Here is a 15,767-nt window from a genome sequence, read left to right on the forward strand (position 1 = left end):
TCAGAACAGAACAATAAAATCAGGCAGCGGCAGCCAGAACAGTAACGACAACAAACAGACCCACTAAGCCTTATTTATTAATAATAAAAAGAATTATTGAGACAGCTCTGGCAATCGCCCCCAGGCGATCCCCATCCGCATTTAGCCAGCTTTGTTTGCTGTTTTTGGGCTTATTGTTGTGCTAGACTTTGTGGGGCCTTGGCTTGAAAGTCGAAAGTCCCCGAAAAACACAGATCCTACGCATTTGGGTGCAATTGTAATCGATACTCGCCCTACAAAAAATCGAAAATGAAATCGTGTTGGGTTCGCTGATAAACAGCCTTTTCATTTTGGCGACAATTTGTCTGCAATTGAGTTTTTATGGGGCAATTGGAGACGCTTGTTTACGCATCGCAGACTACGCGGCGCGCCATCAAAGAATTTGCCAGCCTTGAATTGCGAATTGGATGCTCTTTAAAAATAAGTCATTGGAATCTGTTGAATTATTGAAAAGGCGGCGCAGTTTTTATGGAAAAGTATCTATTCTTGTTTAGAATCCTAAAAATTTCAGATTTAAATGGCTGATTCAATAGATCAAATTCACTTTATAAATGAAAGTATACAATACCTAATAATAAACTAAACTCAGAAAACGAATAAATATATATACAAATTAATAAATAAGAATTAAATTTTAAAATTTGAGAACAAAAAATACATGATTTATTAATAAAGTTAAAAATAATGAAGGAATCTTACTTTCATGTTTTCTTTTTTCGCTGCTAATCACTGTAATTCAAGAAAACTACCACCTCAATTCCACCGCTTTTGGCTTCTGATCGCTACTTAAATCACCTATGGTCATGAGATGCGTTTTTTTCCCCAGAAATCCAATCGCTGCATTTTTATTCGTGGCTGCTATTAGAAAACTATTTAAAATATTTCCACGCAGCGGCGGCTCCAGTGATTCGGCGAACCGAAAAGCTTGCACCATGAGTTGGAAAACGTGAGCCGGCAATTGCCGGCGGACCACCAAGGAGCTAAAAAAACTCGTTAGAACTATTCGAGAATTAAATTGTATTTTTGGAGGCCAATTTTGGTGAAGCCATCAAAAAATATTTAAAAATTCCAGCTGTCTTAATGCACATGTTGTTGGCCATTTAAATTGCGGCTGTCGAATGAATTGTGTTTTTACAAAATGGAAATCTTGTCGACAAATGCCGCAAATGGTTTTGTCTAATGTTAATACTAGTTGGGAAAAATAAAAAGGGGGTACATGGAATTAAGTTAGGAGTTTATGAAATTTAAAAATATATAAGTATATCAAAAAATGGCATAAATGCAGTATAATATCAAAGTGATTATGTACATATTATATTTTATTTTATAATATTTGGAAAGATGTTTTCTTTTTATTAATTTTTTTTAGATTCCCACTTTATAGCAATTATTTTTGCTACTGCCGTTTGAAAGTGTATCCCACGCGCCACCTTTGAGTTAATTGCTCAGTTTAAAATGCTCGGCGCATCCAACGGATCGCGGATCGTGGGTTGCCATTTTCGGAATGCCTTCTAAATTGTTTTGTAATTTGTTAGCAATTTAATTTGCGGTTGCATTGCGGCTTGTTGTTTTTGTCGACTAATTGCTAATGCAACGGGCTGCGCATAGTTTGATGTGACATATTACAAAAACGTGCGCGCCATTAATCGCAAAGCGCGAAATATAAATAGGAACAATAAGCGATTGGCAGTATATTCAACATTTTATTAAACATTAACATTAATTGTTGCAGATTGATTTAGGGGGCTGCCTTTTTTGTCTGCACTTCGTACTGTAGTTAAGCAATTAAGTTTTATGTTTATTTGCATTGTTGTTATGCATAGGGTTTCGTTTTCCGAGTTATGTGTTTGTCTGCACTTGAACTTCAGTGGTGCAGTGGGGCGTAGGCTGCCGTTAAAAGCCTTTTAAGTTGGCTGGCATTTCCTTATTGCGCATACGCCCTGTGAAATCAGTTAAGTGTTAACCCAAGAAAGTCACAAAAATAAAGAAGAAATATAGAAAAAATGTTTGTTTATTTATTTATAAATATATCAAAGAACAAATTACTCTCTCTATATAATTCCCTTAAAAACTGAAGAGCTTTATGGCAACCGTTAATGGGTTAATATGGTTTCGAAACAAGTTTGGTGTTCTCGACTCCTCACATAAAGAGTCATTTAATCATGGCATAAAAATAAAATTACTAATCGACCAAATCAGCTCAGCGAGTTTGTCTCCAAACAATATTTGGCTGATTTTCTCATGGCTTGTGGAGTCCATAAAAATAAAGTTAACAACTTCTTCAAGAGCAAGTGTAGCAGCGGTCGACCATAAACTTGAACTTGTTTGCTCTGAGTTCAGAGCAAATACAAAGGAAAATTAATGATTAAGCTTATCTAGGGAGTTTTACTACCAAATATCTCGTATTTCTCTCGCTTTCTAACCGACAGGCAGACCGACTCTTTCCCCGACTAATTAATTAATATTTTATGATGTTGAGCAGCGCTGCCGATGCTATGCAAACAAAGCAGCGGGAGATACTGACGCGTACGTGTGTGCTTTGGGCCAAGAATTTGAAATTTATTTAGATGTAGGATTTATTTGCGAGCGAGGAATTTCGGGTGATGATATCATATGATAATAACGCAACAACAAACAGTGAGGGCTTGGTTTTCGAGAGGCAGCAGGCAGGGTTGCCCAGCAGGTGTTTCTACCCCTTAACCCTCTACGTCTTTCTTTTTTTCGGCGGTTTTTGTGTAGCACACGACCGTTGGACGTATCTCTCGCAGTGGATCATTCACAGCACGCCATCAAATGCCTTTGCTTAATAAATAAAAAAATTAATTTTTATGAAACGTGTTTAAAACAAACAACAAAGATTGATTGGCCAGATAAGATACAGATACGCTTCGCTACACGCTCACACGAACGGAAAGTGGTTGCTTATCAGAGAAATGTGCCACAGCGTTTTCAAGTTTGTTGCCTGAGTCTTTTGTTTTCCGCTGTTGCCAACGTCACTTTAACATTTATCGTTGGCGCTGCTATGTCTACGCCGTTTGGTGGATAAACGGCAATGGCTACGACTATTTGATATGTTTACGGCTTGGGTTTGCTAATTACATACATTCAAGCCAGAAATCGGGTTTTTGCAAAGGGAAATGTGTAAAAAAGATAGTTATTTTAATAAAATGAAGTCAAATTTTATATGCCGTACATATGCTTTAAAAACCAGCTAAAACACTAATGACCTAATGCTGTCAAAAATAGGTTTATACAAAATAGGCAAAACTTTTGAATAATATAAAATGTACATTACATTTACATTAATTCATTAAGTATAACTAATTGCCTTGAAATATTGTAAGGAACTGTATTTTTAAAAAACACGTTTATTTTTGCGTAACTTTTCTACGTTCTTGCCTTCACAGCGCTGGCGATTTAAAATTTATTTATAATAAATTAAGCTACAATTATCGATTATTGGTCACACCCAGCAGGCACTGCTTTTGTTTGTCAATTGGTAAATTTATTGTCTTTGTTGTTGCTGTTTGCACAGCTAATGGATTTATTGGGTAAACAGCTGTCGCATGTTGAGCATTTGTCAAAAACCACAATACAGGTTTCGATTTCGAACAAATAAAAGAGTTCCGTGCACAGCATGCCGCTCCACTATTTATATGGCTTTTTTTTCTGCTGGTTTTGCCTAGTTTTGGCGTAGACTCGCCTGCCAGACAACACGTCTCCAGTGAGTTAAAGCCAGAAATATAAATAATGCCATAAGCGTAGATACTTTTTCAGGCATTTCGTGCTATTAAATTTAGATTTTGACTCTGCATATTGACAATAAAACGGTTTTAACTTATATTTTTGACTGTTTTGGGCAACTGGGGGTCACACTCATTTCGAGTTCGCATTAATAATAACCGTATCGATGTGCCCCAAGACTTTTGACAAGGTCAGAAGAGCGTAGCGAAATGCCTTTTGCATTCGCCTCATCGAGCCGGCACACGCTGCGTATGCGCAATGCGGCCGAAGTCGTCGAAGCGGCTTAATTAACTGCAGGCGGAGAACGAAAAATTAAGTGCAAATTGGCAATTAAGTGAGTAATTTATGAGGCGAAATTTCACCAGCTGGGGACGAGCTCCGCGGGGAGACCGGTTACAAATTGAGACCTGGCCAAGAATCGAATCCCTATGCTTATTTTTGTATTAACTCATAAATTCGGAGTTCGTTAAGAATGTCGAAATAATAAATGCGGCTGCCACATTAAGACCCCCAACAGCAGCAGCAACAACTACAAACAAAACAATGAACAATCGATTAAATACAAAATAAGAAAAAAGGAGCCTGAAATGCAGCAGTGGAAGCTGCGCAGAACAAAGACCAAACGGGCCGACAAAATGTTGGCAACTCGGGGACAACTGGACGGCTGGACAAATGCCGAGATAAATGCTACAAGCAAGTGGAAAAGCCGCGGTGAAGAGGCGAACACGAAAATTTATTAAAAATCTGCTGGCAATGATATGCAAATAATAAAAATCGAGCTGCAAATAAAGTGAATGGCGTCGACGAAAGACAAAGGGCATGGAAAAACAGAGACATTGCAATTTGTAGCTGAGCCTCCATTAACATAAACTAAGGGGAAACACACACAATTCTGTGCGAAATTTATTGAGAGTGGTAACAAAACAATTTATACCCTTATAATGGGCTTATTAGCCATTATTAGTACCGCTTATCGCAGGGGCTACTCCAGCCAGCTCGTCTTCAGGTAGTCCCCTCTCAAATTTCAGCCGGGGAGTCTGCTTTTTTTATCCCCAGTTCTTTCTGGCTGTTCCCCTTCTGGCTGTTGACAAAAATAAAAATGAAAAATTATCGCAATAAATTAAATTTGCTATCGCAAGACATTAATTCTCGGCTGAGCAGCCACAAATCGAAAGGAATGCCGTTGAAAGTGAAGCTTAGTGGTGGCCGAAACAAAAGACTTTGGCAGCGAACTTGCCGGAGTTGCGGGCTTTGCATTTGGGAATTCCCAAGCAATTCGAACCAGTATAGGTTATGAAAGGAATTTTTGTCGAATGCTGGAATACAATAATTAATCGATCAATTAATTTTCATCACTAGAAATTAACGTAGCAATTTGTAGATAATTTTAATTAATGAATTGAATTATTTTGTTGGAATATTTTTGGAGTGCACTTAATGTAGCTTTCCTTATTTTGTTTAAATATTTTAGGACTGCTTTACATATAGAAATCTTTATAAGACTTTGAAAATACTAAAAATATTTATAGTATTTTATTTTTTTAGTCATCTGTTGTGGGTAACATCTCAACTTCTTGCTGTCCTTATGTTTCCTTACAATTATATTCAAATTAGTGCTGCCTGCCTAATCGCCCTCAACCTCCGATCCTGCCTGCTAATTAGCAAATGATTTACTACGAACCCAATGCAAATACACACATGGCGAGGTAACCACCCAAAAAGCCGAGGAAGACACACAACTCTTAACCGCAGGAGACATGCTGGCCACCAGGGAAACATTAAGGCCAGAAACAAAATCAAGGGCTGTGGCAAACCAACAATTTTCAGACATAAAACAATTTCTGCTGGCCACGAAGGCAGAACGCCAGAATGCCAGACTGCCACAGAGACCTCGACTTGATGATCATCGTCATTTTGGAGATAATGATGATCTGCGTGTGTGGTGTGATCGGTGGTCAGAGGCTCTCCTCTCGCCCAGATGCTAACCGAAAATTATTAATTATAGTCACGAAAGGAAATAAAGATTTCATTTCAACAGAATGTAAAACAAAAAACCCGTAAAAGAGCGGCCCGCACAGGCTACTCGGGCGTTTCTCACAGTGCAGCTGCCGCCTGGGAGAGCCCCCTAAAAGGATTATAAAAAAGTTGTCGAAACAAGCCATTGGCAACAACACAGCCACGGCCACAGAGCATCAACATTATTAAGAAATTAAGTAATTTCTTTTTTATTTATGCTCCACGGGTTTTACTTTAGATTATCTGGCTCGGGGCCCAAAGCTGGCCGCATAAAAGGGTAGCTCTACCCATTCCCATTCCCATTCCCCCGATCGACTGCAGCTGCCATCCCGTTCCGATACGATCCCCAGCCACATAATATCCAGATCCAGATCCAGTCCCAGGTCCCAACCTCTGTCCGTCTGTGAAATTTATTAACGATTTTTATATGATTTTTTGTTTTTATTTGTATATCTTTGTTTCGACTTCAACTCGGGGATCGGATCGGATGGGATCGGTTCGGTTCGGATCGACATAGGATGTTGTTGAGGTGTCCGCATAGACACTTCGGGTGTTGGCCAAGTTTCGCTTTTCGGGAAGTCTCCTCATTTTGACGGAATAATTTTGTGAACGCTCTTAAGTGGGGCTAATTTGTTTGCCTGCTAAAAAATGTTTTGGCCAGCGCTAATCAGCCGCATAAATTTCGGAATCTTCGTGTGTGTCTGCGGATGGGGCTGATTAGTAATTTGCGGTCGGGATATGACTGGGACCACACAAAACCTCTGACTGGCCGTCAGAAATAGCAACAAATTAATTGAGTGGGTGCTGAAAAGGAAGTTGGTAATCGGTTCGACCGCAAAGGCGGTTAGAAAAATTAATGGCTTCATTTTGGGGTGTATAAAAAAGGTAATAAAAAGCTGACTGAAGAACATTTGTTTAAATTTTAAACAAAGAAGATGAGACTAATAAAAAGTAACTGTTACAAAACAGTATTAACTTTATTGGCAAACAGTTAACTAGACATATTTTAATGACTCTCTTGGCTATTTAACGGCTGTAAAAAACTTTAGTTAAGATATTTGCCAATTGATTTCTAGGGTAAACACTGCTGGCAGGCATATTCGCTGTGCGAACATCCAATAACCGAGGAATTCCCATCAATGTGATCGTTTAAAGTTCAACAACGCCAGCACTCCCATATGGCACAGCCTCCAAAAATCTGACAACCATTACAAATCATTAAAATAATGTTGAATTCACTGCTGCTGCTGCTGCTGCTGTGGCGGTCGTATAACACATTTATGGCATTTCTGCCTGTCATATGGCCAGCAAACAGACATTTTTATTTGTTGTTTGCTGTGCACGCAAAACGCATTGAATATTGAACATGATAAATGATAATGATGAACGATCATCACGCTGTGAGAGCTTCATCATCCTCCCCATCCTGTCCTGCAAAAGCTGCCGATTGTCGATTGTCGACTGCCGCTGTTGGTTTTTCTAATTTGTAAGCCGAAAGATCGCCGATCGACTCGACACACGCTTGGCTACTTTTTGGCGCTCCATGGGGTGCAAAAAAAAAGAAGGAGAAAGATACAGCCAAAGGCCTTAGTGCCGCCAACATTGATGGGCAATGAATAGTGAACATTGTTTTCATTTGCATCTAGGAAGGGGGGACTTTGGTGGTAAAAGGTATCTGGAGAGAAGATTGGACTTGTGAGGGTATTTGTCTTGGTATTTGGAAAAGATATATGCAAAAAAAAATATTTAAAAAAATTTTTATTTATTTAATTCTATGGTTATTCTTTTAATATTAGACACTCGAAATTTATTAAATTAAATGTATAAAAACTATTATAAAAGCAGATAAAGTGTGCCACCTCGGAAACAGCCGATTTCTGCATGCATAACTCCATCTCCCTCGCACTTTCTTAAGCTGAGTAATGGGTAGAGTAACGAATAGGCCACTTACTACAGGGTTCTTTCTTGTTTATCTGTGTAATTTTATTTAATTTTCGTTTTTGTCTTAATGTTTTAAATGTTGCTTCTACTTTAGTTTTTACTTAAATGACTAAAACCAATTTAGAGATTTTAAAGCCACAAAAACGTGTCCAGTTTAAAGAAAATTGACATTTTATGTACTTACCATTAGATAGGTATACATTTATTAAAAGACCAGTAAAAGCCCAAAGGTATTACAATTGAAGGCTTTAAAATACAGCCATCACCCGCCGCAGTCCGGTCAATTATACAATTTATTAAATAGTAAATGCCGTTGAAATATGAGCCAGGGTTCAGGGCGATCGCGATGGCGATTGAGACCCACCTCTATTCCGATTCCTATGCCGATGCCGATTCCAGTTCCAGCTCCAACGGCATCCCCATCCACATCAGTCAAACATCATTTAACTGGAGGCTAATCCGCAATCAGCGCGATTTCTAATTTGCACCACAAGGTGTGCCTGGCCACTCCACTTGAATCCACTCAATTCCACACGAGCGCAAACACACGGCCGGGCCACTAATAAATTTTTAATGAAATTTTTCATATTTTTTGTTCGTTTTAGATTTTTTTCACATTTTGCCTGGGACTCGCAGTCACAATTCACAGACAGCGTGTCGCTCCCAACCCTTGAGCAATTGATGTGGCTGTGGCTGCTCCGATCGAAGCGATCGTACCTGCTCCATTGAATTGAAAATAATTAATAACAATAATTTGCTGCACGATAAGAATTCCATTAAAGACGCAAAATGTATTGAACAGTTGTTCATGGCAGGGGGGGCGTGGCACATGGGGCCCCCTTTTTAAACAACAAAAAATTATGAGAAAAACAAGAAAAGTTGGTGGTGGTGGTGGGGAAACCTCGACTTGCCTTTATTCCAATTTTTGAAGCACTTTTTTCGGTTGATTGTCGATGATTTTCTTCGGTTTTTTCCGTGTGTGTCCGTGTGTATATCTAGATTAAGCCCTCGAGGCAGAAACATAAAATCAAAAGCCGAAAATCAACATCAACAACCAGAAACAACAGGCTCGCCGCTGATTATTGAAATCATTGTGTTGATTTTTGGATCGCTTGTGTGTAGCGTTCGCAGCTAGACATTTTGGCATTTCATGACACTCGCTCGCTCAGTCGCAGTTTTCTGTTTTCTGATTTCTGTTTTCAGTTTCCAGACCCCGTCCCAGATCTCTCCCCAGATCACTCCGCACCAATATCATCGGCTCGAGATTGGGGAACCAAGCCTCGAGTCTGAAGACTGAGGAGCGTGGAGCTTTTGTCATGGCAGACATGTTGGCAACGCCAAATGCTTTTGTGTTTCTTGATGCCCTCGGGGCGGAAGATCATAAAAACGAGGGCAGTTTATATACTCCTTGATGTAGAAGTGCTCTCAAAATAGTTCTTAAATTTTAGGACATAGAAAGTATTTATTAAACCATTATTGGAAGCCACAAAATTATATACAGTGATATCTTAAAACTGTTGATATACTGAGAAGCTTGTAGCTTAGAGATCAGTTTTAAATTTTGTATATATTGAACTAGATTTTATACATATATTTGGTCAGCTCTATTAATTATTTTGTTCATCCAACAGCTCAACAATAATTTTTTTTAAATGTTCTGAAAACGTTGTAGTACTGCAAATATTTTTTAGTGGTCCACCAATCTTAATTGCAATATCAAAGCTTTTTGTTTAAGGTATTAAGTTTGTAGGTATATTTGTTTGTGTTAATAATTTTCTTATTTTTAAAGTTATGGTTCATCCAACAACTCAATAATGGTTCTACATTTTAATATCCATGTTATTTTATTCAATATCTATATTATATATATCGATCGATCTCCCTTCGCCAATAGACGGCATATATCCGTGTGCTGGCCTCATCATCATTTGGCCCGCTTGGTGCGGGTGCTTCAGACTTATTTAGCTCGGCCAAGAACTTGACCTGCCCATCCCCAGCCCCATACCGATACCCATACCCATTCCCAAACCCATACCATTCCCAATCCCGAGTCCAAATGCAACTTGCATCGGGGTGGTCCAATTGTACTTGGACTTGAACGATTGGCTGGCTCACGAATTGCATTAAAATCGCAATTTCAGCAGCGCGCAAAGTTCATGTCAGACATTATGTTTGCTTTTCGAGTTGTGGGAGTGTGGAGTAGGCAGTTGGGAGTGGGATCGAATGGGATGGGATGGCCAACAGAACCTGGCCAAGAGAACAACTGCGGGGCCACACTGGCTGGCGATTTGAGGGAACGGCCATTTTCCCTCGGCATTCTGTATTGCTGTATTTCAGTATGTTTGTTTGCTTTTTCCCCGTTCCTGTTCGGACAAAAGCCACGACGATTTCAACGCTTTGTCGTGTTCTTTGTGAGCCTGTGAGTCTCTCAGTCTCTGAGTCTGTATCTGTGGTTCCCCCAGCCTGGACAAGAGTTCTTGAGCTTGGACTTGGGGCCCAAAGTAATTTATTTCTTTATTGTTTTACGAATTTACAATGCAACTGTGGGGGAAGCAGGCAGGAGGGGGACTGGAGAACACGGCCATAACAATCACGCCGCAGTTGTTGTTGCGTGTTGCATTTGGGGTGACCACCTTGGCGGCCAGATGATGCTGGTCTTGGTCTTGGATTCAGATTTAGATCCCCAGACTGAAGAAACCAGCCTCTGGCAACGACATTCGAGGTTGCCCGGTCCGGCGGACTCATCAGTGTCAATGCTGGCTGGTGGTTGCTGTATTCTGAATGCTGGATGTTGGATCTTGGACCATCCATGGTCCATGGGTCCTTGGTGTGTGGTACGCATGCGCCCAGCAGCGCCCCAAGGAATGCGTTGCACGAAATGCAAAATGTCAGCGGCGGCGGCCCAATCGCATGGCGGTGCGAGCGGGACACTTACCGCGCGAGCGAGAGGCACATTCCACAGGCCCAACTGGAATTTCCTTTGTTTTCTGTGAGAAATTTCGAGCCAACACATAAATTGTCGTAGGCGCAAGCGGCCAAAAGGTTCCTGGCCGCCACGCAGCTTCAGCTTCCACAGTTTCCCAAGTTCCATTCGATGGGTGATTTTGGACCACACTCGCCAGAATGTTTTTTCTTTTTTGGAATACACTGTTTACTAAGTTTATTAAGAATTTTTAAAGAGTAATCATGCCTAGAAGAGGAAGATTTATTTTTAAACTTAATCTTTATAATAGTTTGACAGAAAAGTGAATTCTTGTATGGACCCCTCCCAAATACGGCGAGTAAATGGCCGGAACTAGAGTCCCGAATCCGCCTTTTAAATTATCATTTAAATCTTACAAGATTGCAATTTTTCTACTTAAAATTGTGACAAATACTTTATTTATACTTTATATTTATTTTTTAACCCTTAGAAATCCTGTTTTGTTGCTAAGTGCGCCTTTAAAGAGTCGAGCAATTGTTGAAGGCTGCTTTCGGTTCGGTTTTGTAGTCGGCGATCGGAGCTGATCATCAGCGCTGGCATTTAGACAATTAAAATACTTCAAGTGCTTGTCTTTCGCTCAACGTCACATTTTGTTTATTTATGTGCATTAATTCGCCGGGTAGCTTATAAATTTTCGCTTTCCTCCCCGATGCAGTCACCATCCCCTCTCCCTTTTCAGAGGATAACAATGAGTTGGGGTTCTGTTCGAGATCGTACAAGTTCATTGCCTAAGTCTTTCGATTGCTCGGAATTGCAGGGCTGGAATTTGACGAGTCAGTCGGTAAGTCTGCTATGCCAGTGGCTATTTTTAGACGGGCACTTACACCATTCGTTTACATATTAAATACGAAAATCAACAATTCGATTGCTTATTCAACTCAATCAAAATTCCTAGGAAAAAATTCCTCAATCGTATCATTTACAACGTGCGCGCTTGATTCCCAGTCTAATCATTCAATAAATTGGCACTGTCGGGGGCCCCCTCCCTCCCATTCACCCCCACATGACAACATTTTAACTAACTGCCTGACAAATACAAAACAGTATAATTTTTCAATTAGCAAATGATAAATCAAACTAACACTCAACGGTCGGACGCGGGGAGCTTGTGTCAAATTGAAAATTCAAATGCAGTCTTTAGTTTATTAATTGCTTGAAACGATCCGTCGGTGAAGGGAGGGGGTTTTGGTCACCGTGGAAAATTGCTCAGACTGATGCGATTCATAATTACGCATATAAGCAAGTATTTTGTTTATTTAATGCAATTAGTGACGGAGAACTTGAAGGGAGAACATGTAATGACTATGGGATTATCAGGGAAATTGGTTTGAAGTGGGGAATGATGAAACTATCAACAAGGGTTAAGTACTGACAAATATTATTGAGTATTTAGCAAATTCCATAATCAGTTTTCATAAGAAAATACCCAGAATTCCTATCATTTAATCAAAATATATTTACTTTCATTAAAATGTATTCTAATTAACTATTGGTACTTTATATATTGTAAATTTGCCTAAATTCCCATAAACTTTATTTATAACTAATTTAATTTCCTAACAAGGCAGAAAATATGACCTACAGACTTTCATAAATCAATTTTCCTGTTTTAAAATATCTCGATTAATTATGAAAATATAAAAAATATTTGCATACTCCAAGTTTTACTGCAGTTTCTCTTTGTATGCCTGGCAACCGTTTTATTGCACATTTTGCAAATAAAGGGACAATTAAATACTAATTTATGTATAACTGTAAAGATAAATTTCAAATCGATTCTAATGGGGGTCGACACGGCTGGAGCAGGAAATAAAATACTAAATTTTATGATCCAGTTCGGTTGAGTCATTAGGGCTTGTGAAACATGCCTATAAGTGAGTTATTAAAACGGCTAACGAACAAATTTTCTAGAAGACACAAAACTTCAGCTGAGTTCACACGGCTCGAACATGCAGCAATGAATTCACATTCAATTAACTTCTCGCCTCATTTGAATAGTAGGGCACACGTTCGGATATGCTAATTGGATATTAATTATAAATATATTCGTTTCACAGGCGAAGTCATTGCCATTTTGCCATTTATTCTGCTGATTAATTGTTTTGTTTTTGTTTTGATTACACTCGAATATGCAATTGCTACTGCCTCATCAGAACCTCGGGACACCCAACGTTCGTTTCCGCCAGCCTCGAAACGAAAGACTTAGGCAGCGAACTTGCCGCCAGCTTCTAACGAATGACTTAGGCAGCAAACTTGCTGCCGTTGCTGCAGCGGCCTTCATTAGCCGGCCAAGGCTTATATGCTAATGCCACATCGGCATCCTCATGTGGGGTCCAGTTCCATGTCCAACTAGGAGTCCACGTCCACGTCCACGTCCACTTCCACCCAGCGTGTCCTGCTGTCAGACCGGCCACTAAACTGGCATTATGCGCAGCACCTGTTGCCTGCCACCGCCTGTTAGACATTAATCCGTGGCATTTAGTTACGCTTTAATAAGATTTCTTGCTCCCGGCTGGAACGTTCTTGGCCGTCTGCCGGGGAAAGCTGGAAAGCCTTTTCAGTCTTTGTTTTGCTTTGTTTTGTGATTTTTTGCAGCACCAGAAGCTGCAGACAAAGCGACGCGCTGCAAACCACACTGGCTTTCCATGGCTGTGGCGCCCCATTTTAACACCCAAGTATGTGTGGTTATTAAAGTGGCAAGACTTGGGATTTATGCACGGTATTAAGTGCTTTACTGCTGGGTAGCCAGGCATAATGATGATTTAAGTAGGCGAAGTCAGACGATTAATATTTAAACCGAAGCTATACCAATTATAAAAGCTGGATCACAAAAAAGAAGATAGCTTTTAGTTTGTTACTAAATAAGTACTGTGTGACCTTTTAACTACTTTACCTTTTAATTTTACTTTAAGTACTACTAAATAAATCAATTAGGTGATAAAAAAATTTTTTAGTTGCCTAAGCTCTTATTAGTAAATAATGTTTTGCGCATGAGATATTTTCACAAAGGTTTGAAAGTTATAGAAACCCATTCGAGTACAATTTTATTGCTTAAATAATTTCTTAAATAATTGTAGGGTATATATGCTGCCTGTTTTGTGCTTCTTCTGATCTATTGGAATTTCAGTAATGAGGAAAAGCCGTTCTCCAAGGTGAGTATTAAGTTCTTGGGCGGCATGCCATCGTCATAATCGCAATCACAATCATCGGCATGCAAATGCTCACCGGCAAATGCCTGTGGCTTGTGGAATAACTAACGAGTGTTGAACTAATTAAGGTCGAGCACACCAGATCCATATGTATATGGCTTCATAGTCCAGGAATATGGAATATGGATCGTATATATGCAACCACGTCGGAATGTCGTAGAGCCATTAAGAAATTACACGAATTTCGAACTTCAGCGAGGCAAAAGTGCAACTGTTATATGGCCAAGAGATCGGGATCGAGATCGCTGAAAGGGCAAACACTCTTGAGTTGTACGCCCGAACACTCGACTTGGATTTTGGGATGGGGATTGTGGATGGGGAATGACGGCTGAGACAATGCCGGATGATGATCTGCCAAGATCCAGATGCAGATCCAGATCTTCACAAGGAGACAGTGAGCAATTCATATTCATTCATATTTGTATTTACTTAACTCGCCGATGAGGATGATGATGATGGTGATGGTGATGGTGGAGGAGATGCGATGATGACTTGCAACTTAACGAGAGCTGAATCTGTTGCCTTTATGCCCTCATATTTTCCCCTATATATGTATATATATGTATAAAAGGCCCAGGCCATTCTTGATGTTTTATGGGACGCCCGTTGGCCGTGTAAATGGAGTTTCGACAGCCTAATTGGAGATCAACGCAGTATAATTGTCTGGATGCCCGGCTGCTCCGGCTTCTGATGATGAAGTCGTGGCCCGAGAACAGGTGAATGAATTTGTGACAGCCGCACAAAGGCAAATGATGTATTGATAGCATCTGTTTTTGGGCGGAGGAGCCGGATGAGCCAGTGAAAACGGCAGCCAAAGCGGCAGGACGTCTGCAGAACCTGCATTCGAATCCATTCGATTGTGAGTCAAAAAGTCTGGACTTTTATGCTGATGCTGCCGGCCTTTGTTGCCTTTTTGGCTGCCAGTTGTTATTATTCTGGATCTCGGATCTTGGCTCTTGGCTTTGTGGCTGCCCGGTCCTTTGTGAAAGGACAAATGCAAATTGAGGGCTGAAATTTTTGTTACAATTTGTTTTCTCTTTTATGATCTGCTTCAGATTTATCGACACAGTTCTTTTGAGGCTGTCTTTTACAAAAATAAATGCTTGATGTATGGATGTTTTTGCCTTTTTAAAATAAAGGAACATCTTATTGAAAGAACATATGGGGTTTCAAGTAGGACAGTATAAAACAAAGTGTTCAACTAATGACAAATCTATACAATTCGTTGTTCTACAAATAAAGGGTTATAGTTAGATATATGACCAAATAGAAAAGTTTAAAATAATTATATTACAAAAAAATGTCCTAACGTAAATCCCAATTGCCAGGATAAGAATTTAAATTTAATAAGAAGGTGCTTATGTATATTGGACTTTATATTTTAAAGTGTTATCTTAAAGTTTCAAGTTTTGTTTTCCAGATCTCCCAGTTTCCAATAATATCTCTAAAGTTAAAATAAAATCAAAAAAAGAAATAAAAAAATTCCTATCCTTCGAGCCGGATTTGAACCAGCGACCTATGGATGTCTACACTCGTAATGCCAATCTACAGTCCACCGCTCTACCAACTGAGCTATCGAAGGTCTATATATGGATCGCTGCAAAACGAGTTCATAAACAATCCAACTTGAAGACAACTTATCAGCTGAGACAAATTTAAGTGGCGGTATTTCGTTGGCAAAGAGGCGTCTTGGGGGGAAATGAGCTACGCTTTATGCAGAGCCAGCAATGAATATCGAATGTGAGAGCCGATTGTTTTCGGATTTCTTGTTTTTTTCGGCCAGATGAAAGGACGGCGACGGGTGTAAACACAGACAGTGCGTATCGGGGGCGACA

General features: G+C 39.7%; 1 non-coding gene across 1 annotated transcript; it reads right to left on the minus strand.

Moving 5' to 3' along the window:
* Positions 1–15,420: 15,420 nt before the first annotated feature.
* Positions 15,421–15,514, minus strand: TRNAY-GUA (transfer RNA tyrosine (anticodon GUA)). Its single transcript has 2 exons — positions 15,478–15,514; positions 15,421–15,456 (listed from the first exon to the last, which is right to left on the minus strand). It is a non-coding gene; the product is annotated as a tRNA-Tyr (tRNA).
* Between the last annotated feature and the right edge of the window lie 253 nt (positions 15,515–15,767).

Source organism: Drosophila suzukii, chromosome 2L, assembly GCF_043229965.1.
Source record: "Drosophila suzukii chromosome 2L, CBGP_Dsuzu_IsoJpt1.0, whole genome shotgun sequence".
Lineage (NCBI taxonomy): Eukaryota > Metazoa > Arthropoda > Insecta > Diptera > Drosophilidae > Drosophila > Drosophila suzukii.